This window comes from Silene latifolia, chromosome Y, assembly GCF_048544455.1.
Source record: "Silene latifolia isolate original U9 population chromosome Y, ASM4854445v1, whole genome shotgun sequence".
Lineage (NCBI taxonomy): Eukaryota > Viridiplantae > Streptophyta > Magnoliopsida > Caryophyllales > Caryophyllaceae > Silene > Silene latifolia.
In genome coordinates, this window is record NC_133538.1 from 304,989,142 (window position 1) to 304,998,202 (window position 9,061).

The window sequence follows — 9,061 nt, forward strand, 5'->3', positions numbered from 1 at the left end:
TTAATTGTTACAAAACCTCTTTTACATCAAATTACAAAGAACTAGTATAAATAAAAGTGAAGGTCTTCTAAATAATGATCTAGCTACTAAGTCTTCTGATCCAGTGTCTCACGCCCATCAAGCTCCCATCCTATCTCATAAACCTGTCAAGTCTGCTCCCAATATTTGGATCGTCACAGGTGTTCACGAATACACAGGGTCAACAACGAGGTTGAGTAGGGAATACAATGCAACAACAAAATATGATATGCATGCTCCTCCGTCACCTCCATCTCCATCTCAACTCATATCTCATAACCCGTACAACCTTGACCCATACCGATCCCCAGAGACTATATATCGATCAGTAGCCGATCTCCCATTTCTTGTTGAGGACACAGGCAAGTCAGAACCCACTTGGGCCTTATCACAACATCATCATCACCACACCACATCACCACAACATCCTCCAACTCCAATGCATATGCAATGCTCAACAAGAATCAATGCAACACAATATGTATATCAATGAATGAAATCATGCACCTACCAAAATGTTGTGATAACATACTCAACACGATCATTGATCAACCACATTCCAAAGATATGAATCATAACATAAATCAACAACCACTTAAACAAGTCAACGTTCTGACTTGGTCATATGAAACACAACCAAATCAACACAATTTAAGAACAACGCTGATAAGTCAAGTGTATTTCCCTACCTTTTCGCAATCCAAGCACACAAGCAATCAATTATGATCCTTCACATATCCATCACCTACATAACATAATTATGTATAATTACCACCTACTCAATCAAATAATCATGCACATAACCTAGACTCATCATAACTTAATAGGAATATCAACTTAAAGAACAAACACGATTTTTCCTGATTTTCCAGCACATGACAGACTCGGAATAAAATACATAACTAATTCCAGAAAAATCAAATTGATACAAGGCCAATTGGATTGGAACCCCATGAGTCTTATCTACAAATTATATCTAACGTGTTTTTCTCAAATTCCAAACTTATCAAGGGTTTCCAGACTGATTTCGAAAAACTGACAGAAACCGTCGCATAAAAAGTATTGATTCATAAAACGAGTTTAAAACATTATTTTGCAGTAATTCCAAATCCTATTATCATCTAGACTATACAAAGATGATTTATGAAGAAGCCTCATAACTGAATCGACTTAAAAATTAGGGTTTCAAATTATTTTCCACAACCAAATCAGATTCGCGGACTTTTCAGCGACATGTTCATAAATAAATCACCTAGGATAAACCATAAATAATTTGACTACGAGATTTTATATGCATAAACTAGACATCAAATAAATAGGACTCTCGTTTCAAACTTTTTGAAGACGAACACTTTAAAACAGTATAAACAATGGAATGAAATCGACTTACAAACAGGGAAATCGAATTTGGTTGGAATCGATGAGAAATCTTCAATCAAATGAAAGGCTCGACAATTGTTCTTCCTCTCCCTCTCTCTAGGTTTAGAAATGGTTTTATGAATGATCAAAATGAAAAGAGGGGAGAGGGAGAGCGGCTCTTAAATTAGGTTTAGGGTAAATGGTCGTTACATGTTCCGAGTAAGGCAAATGGGTTAAACGGGTATGGTAGTTGGGTAAATGTAGATGGGTAAATGGGTGATACGATTCTTGACCCAAAAGACAAAATGTGATGTAGCCCGACTCAACATATACGATATAGACCCGACTTAATAACATTCACGATATTACGATGCAACCAATATAAAATGTATAATAACTAGTATATAATAATATCCGTTTAATCGATTATATAAAATACGGGGTATTACAGTCTTCCCTCCTTAAAATGAACTTCGTCCCGAAGTTCGCCACCCCGTAATGATAACCAAACATCCACAAGCATAAGACAAACACAAGTAGTACATATACATAAGCTCTAAAACGCGAAGTGTTATATTCTATCCCCCTTAAGAAACTTTGTCCCCAAAGTTGAGCAGGGTAAGTATGTGGCACTTAAAGAATCACAACATTGACCGAATAATAACAAATTAAAACAGCAGACTCCATGCATGGTCAAATCTCGATCGACCAATCATAACATCTTCGCTTAGCCAGATCGTAAACCATCAAGATTTTACAATCCTATCCTCCTTAAAACATGGTTACGTCCCCGTAACCCCATTATAAAATTCCACGTCCAATGTTTAAGAAGATTACTGAAACAATAGACACAAATCATCTGATAAGCTAATTACTCTATACTGGCAACTAGCATCCGACCTTTCAAGCAACAAAACACACTTGTCCATTTCATGCTACGCATTACACAAAATCAAGGTAACAAATACTTGGATGTTTTGACACCAAATTAACACGTTTACATCAATGTAGACAATCAACTAACTCATATTTCATACTTGACGAATTAAAATATTTCATATCAGTAAACATATCATAGAAGTAAAATCCATATTTCTGTAAATCAGGTTTAGAGAAAGACACTAGGCAAAATTCAAGCAATGTAATAGCGTTTGTATAATTGAGACTACTCTACATAAAACCCACCGAAACAAATAAGATTATATTATCATATAACAAGGTTCATTCTCATATCATATGCCTACCGTTCATGCAACAAAATTCATATCAGAGTATTACATGGTTACATCACATAATTCATATTTGATTAAACTTTTATATGAAACTCACATAACTTACAATTTCAACAATCAAACATCATGCAACAACTTTCAAAATTCATAATTAAATAACCGCTTAGCTATTTTGCGAACTATTATCGTTTTTAGGAAATATAATGAATTAACTAATCATAGGAAAGAGAATCAATTGCAAAGCTTAGGGAATTTATTTATAACAAATTTTACAACTCAGTTGATTGGAACAAAACTTTACAGCAATTAGACAGAAAATTGGGCAACTTGCAAAAATCACTATTAAATAACGACTCGCTAAGATTTTACGTGGCTTATCATTTTGAAAACGCGAATGAATCTTCTAAACAGTGGAGTTGGAATTATGCATAAACAATAAACACGTTTTAAATGGTTTCTTTCTCGAAGACATGGGTCGAAACAGAACCGTGTAGTAACAATCTGACCACTGTCAACTAAAATATTTATTTCTCTCAAAATATAATTCATATTAGCATGAAACTAAAGCATTGAAAGGCTAAATCAGAATGTTATCACACATAAAATTTTCACCATCATATAGAAGGGTAAAAAAAATAACAAGACGATTTAAGAAACTTCTCACATTTGTAAACATATCACAGAAAATAGATCTACCACTACTATCCACCACAATCACATGATCTTATTGACATGTCCATACAACCATTTACTCACTCACTGGTTTAGGTCACGAATTAGGCCGATGAATTTAAACAATCAACAACATACTCATAATTCATATATTTTAAATTATCAAAATTGTTTGCACGATATCAATTCTGAAAACATATTTCCCAATAAAAGTAACAACATATGATCCATGACAACAACAACATTACTCCCATATCACACATGTGTTTAACATTTTAGCAACCATATCATTCAATTGTGTCCAGCAACTTAGTATAACTCATTTTCAGCAAAACAAAAGATATCGCATAAATAGCTTAAACATATACATTTGCTATCATATACTTTGTAGAACATTATCTATGATAAAAGATTAGCAACTCGAACAACTTCTCTGATTTGCGCGATTTAAATAATTAGGCAACTCGTAGGCTCAATTAAACGTAACTATAACGACTATCATTTAAACCAACGCATATCATGTGAATCATCAAAGGGTTATCCAATTATAATTGCTAACATAGTTATCATAAGCACTCTTCATTAGAATATAATTGATAGCAACGACTCGAGAATATAGGTATGTCAAATGTCGTGCTATATCAAACAGTTTCCTTTATATCACGCCCATACGGCTACAAGAATCACTTTAGCATTTTATGATAGTATAATAACGAGCATATCCAATAAGGAATAACAACACTGTTTGTTATCATGTCATAGGTTTAGGTTCAACTGAAATAATTTAATGCGATGAAGGTCTTAAATATAACTATGGGCACACAAACTCACATTAAGGACATTAGAACTCAGATGGCATACTACAAGTGTGAACATTTAGACATACTCATTACTACCATCCATGTGTAAACATTTAAACATAATTATTATAAATATTCATGCGGGTATATTAGAACAATCAAGTTAACATTTAACGCCACCAACTTTACCAAGATATGACAATATAGTTTTATATTTATATATATCCGACCACTATACAAATATGATGAACACACCAGAGATATTACAACATGTCAAACATATATAAAATAGGCAAACAACTGGACTCGTATAAAATATTTCACCCTCGATTACGAATCAAATTAAGCTATTCAATTTCACTCATACTATCATGCCAAAAATGTTATCAACTAAACTTTAATTTTATCACTTGTTAAGATACATATCTACTGAACATGCGTGCTACTATCATCATATAAAAACATTATAAGGTCACATTAATAAGGCTCATGAAATAACCAAACAATTGTATGAAAACTCAACATAGAACGCACATTTTACAAGTCATGATTCACGTTGTAACTTCCAAAGACCACGAACAAATAACCGTTCGATTAAAACTTGATTCATATTACCTTTATAAAATACGGAGAGTTACAAATACAGGGGAAAAAGAATTAGGTCTAAAGCACAAGAATCCTATTTTTAAAGAATTTTACAACTCAGTTGGTCCAAACAAGTATGTGACAGCAATTGGTCTGAACCTTGGGTCAGTTTGCAAAACTTACCATTTAATATAGAGACATCAAGAATTTTCGTGGCTCATCAATTTGAAAACATATGCGAATCTTCTGGTCGATGGAGTTGGAGTTATGCAAAAATTATTAATACAATTTAAATGAAAATTTTTACAAAATCGTTGATCAAAACATCACTGCACAGGAACTTCCTGACCACAGCCCACTAAAATATTTATTACTCCTAATCCGTATATCCTATAAGCATGAAACCAACGCCAAATAAATACTAACGCACTAGGCTATCTCTCATAAAATTTTCATCCATAGGTAATAAACAGAAAAAAAATGGTAGTAAGGTCAATTAAAGAGTAAAATCAAACAAATCGAGTTTCAGCACTAGGTCATTCTTTACTATGTTACAAGCTCTTATGAACATACTATGTATACTAACCCATCCCAACTTAAATCTCACACTTTGTACTTACGTAAACATCTATCCCATAGAATCCCTTCGCATCTCGATCTAGTCCTTACATCTAAATCACGATTGCTATGACTAGAAACATGCAATTCAATAGTGTTTCTGATTACTATCACAATACTATACTAGCATGGCTTCGGGATCACATAACCGCATATCGCTAGACATAATAGCACTATCAACACGTCATTCAACATCCATCCAGATAAATATCATTAATTCGCAATTATTTTCACGCTCACGATTACCACAATCCAACACTTCATTGATTATCAACCTGAACACGAAAATTTATTTCTCATCTCCACAACATCATATGATCACGTCATCATTCATACAAAATACTTACCGTAACGTTGTCCTGCAGAATGGTTAGAATATATGGGTCTCAAGGTATACATCAACTCGATTATATCCAAGGTTTTTCTTCTAACTACCCCATTCACTCAATTTATCTCGGGTTACCTGGTTGGCGAGAGGGCAAAAGAGCACGTATTAAGGGCGCCTTCTTAACCGCACTGTGAGCTCCTAACAGTTCCTCCCCAGGGGTTCATTTTATTTAGACACTTCCTACGTTCATTGAGTTCATTGGTTTAGGCCTGAGGATCGTTCGCTCTGATACCACTTTGTAACACCCCGATTTACGAAGGAGCCTTTAGCAAGACATTCCCTAATAAACCGGACTGTTACCATCTCGGTTTCCCGAGGTAGTGAATAACAAATTAAACTCCAAGGCAGATTATATAATTACTTTAACTTAATTGTTACAAAACCTCTTTTACATCAAATTACAAAGAACTAGCATAAATAAAAGTGAAGGTCTTCTAAATAATGATCTAGCTACTAAGTCTTCTGATCCAGTGTCTCACGCCCATCAAGCTCCCATCCTATCTCATAAACCTGTCAAGTCTGTTCCCCAATATTTGGATCGTCACAGGTGTTCACGAATACACAGGGTCAACCACGAGGTTGAGTAGGGAATACAATGCAACAACAAAATATGATATGCATGCTCCTCCGTCACCTCCATCTCCATCTCAACTCATATCTCATAACCGTACAACCCACCATACCGATCCCGGTAGACTATATATCGACCGTAGCCGATCCGCCGGCTCTTGCAATGAGGACACCAGGGCAAGTCCTGCAGAACCCGCCTGGGCCTTATCACAACATCATCATCACCACACCACATCACCACAACATCCTCCAACTCCAATGCATATGCAATGCTCAACAGTAATCAATGCAACACAATATGTATATCAATGAATGAAATCATGCCAGCTACCAAAATGTTGTGATAACATACTCAACACGATCAGTTCAGTCAACCACATTCCAGTATATGAATCATAACATAAATCAACAACCACGAAACAAGTCAACGTTCACAGCTTGGTCATATGAAACACAACCAGTCAACACAATTTAAGAACAACGCTGATAAGTCAAGTGTATTTCCCTACCTTTTCGCAATCCAAGCACACAAGCAATCAATTATGATCCTTCACATATCCATCACCTACATAACATAATTATGTATAATTACCACCTACTCAATCAAATAATCATGCACATAACCTAGACTCATCATAACTTAATAGGAATATCAACTTAAAGAACAAACACGATTTTTCCTGATTTTCCAGCACATGACAGACTCGGAATAAAATACATAACTAATTCCAGAAAAATCAAATTGATACAAGGCCAATTGGATTGGAACCCCATGAGTCTTATCTACAAATTATATCTAACGTGTTTTTCTCAAATTCCAAACTTATCAAGGGTTTCCAGACTGATTTCGAAAAACTGACAGAAACCGTCGCATAAAAAGTATTGATTCATAAAACGAGTTTAAAACATTATTTTGCAGTAATTCCAAATCCTATTATCATCTAGACTATACAAAGATGATTTATGAAGAAGCCTCATAACTGAATCGACTTAAAAATTAGGGTTTCAAATTATTTTCCACAACCAAATCAGATTCGCGGACTTTTCAGCGACATGTTCATAAATAAATCACCTAGGTTAAACCATAAATAATTTGACTACGAGATTTTATATGCATAAACTAGACATCAAATAAATAGGACTCTCTTTTCAAACTTTTTGAAGACGAACACTTTAAAACAGTATAAACAATGGAATGAAATCGACTTACAAACAGGGAAATCGAATTTGGTTGGAATCGATGAGAAATCTTCAATCAAATGAAAGGCTCGACAATTGTTCTTCCTCTCCCTCTCTCTAGGTTTAGAAATGGTTTTATGAATGATCAAAATGAAAAGAGGGGAGAGGGAGAGCGGCTCTTAAATTAGGTTTAGGGTAAATGGTCGTTACATGTTCCGAGTAAGGCAAATGGGTTAAACGGGTATGGTAGTTGGGTAAATGTAGATGGGTAAATGGGTGATACGATTCTTGACCCAAAAGACAAAATGTGATGTAGCCCGACTCAACATATACGATATAGACCCGACTTAATAACATTCACGATATTACGATGCAACCAATATAAAATGTATAATAACTAGTATATAATAATATCCGTTTAATCGATTATATAAAATACGGGGTATTACACCAAGTCTAGTAGAAGTGAGCATCTTTGGTCAGTAGCTCGGCAGAATTCTAGTCTCGCCCAATGGATTGCCGAGGTGGTTCATCATATCCTCCATAGTGAGATACCATGTGGCCTGGTATTTTATGTATCCACCACTCCACCATGATCAACCAAGCCCACAACCATACCAGAACCCACCAACACCGTTGCTGTCACAACCACCACCACCACCAATGCCGCCTACCACCACACCCATCCATTAAATACCTACAATAACACTAACCACCGACAATACCACTCCCTAACCCATTAACCACCAACAATACCAAGTGAATAGCTACGAAAAACAAATGTACAAATCGTAGAACTACCCAGATACACAAATTAATACTGCCGGATACACTTATCAGTACTGCTAGAAACATAAATCATAAATGTATCTAGCCGTATTCATACATGTATCCCATAAATATACTTCATGTATCCACCCCGAACGGCCCAAACTATGAACCACCACCTACACCACCCCTACCGGCTACCACCACCAACTAATACGACACCAGTACCATCACGCACCCTAAACGAACACCACACCCACCATTTCAATCGTTGCCACCGTATTAACCACCAGAACCTTCCTGACAACGGCGAGCCGCTCCACCACATTATTAGTCCGATCATCGCTGATTCATCTTCGACAATGGCACATTTCTCTCTTCTTTTTCTCCCCAACAAACACTCCCAAGCCACACACCATCAATTACAAAGGGTAATTTGTCGAGTAACCGGGGAGAACACCGAAATTTATTTTAAGTTTCTTATTTGTATTCTAGATCGACAAAAATTGAAGTGTTACATTGGAAAATCGTACCTTGTGGTGTCATCGCTGTAATGCCGGCAATACGATTTCTAACAACTATCGACCGGAAAACATGTCGCCGGTGATGTGGACAGCGAGATCCACCACTATGTTGTGACAGGTGGTGGTTTGCGTGAATAGAAAAGAAGTTCGTGGTGGTATGTTTGAGTGATATTGTCCGTTGCAGGTAACACGTGCGGCTTGCTCCGGCGAGGTTGTCGGCGCCGACAGGTTAGGATGGTTTAGGGATGCGAGAGGTTAATGAAGGAGATGGGGGTAATCTATAATTGTGTGGGACTGTGGGAAGAGTCGGGGTAATTGGAGGTGTTAATGGGGACCATAGATCTAGTT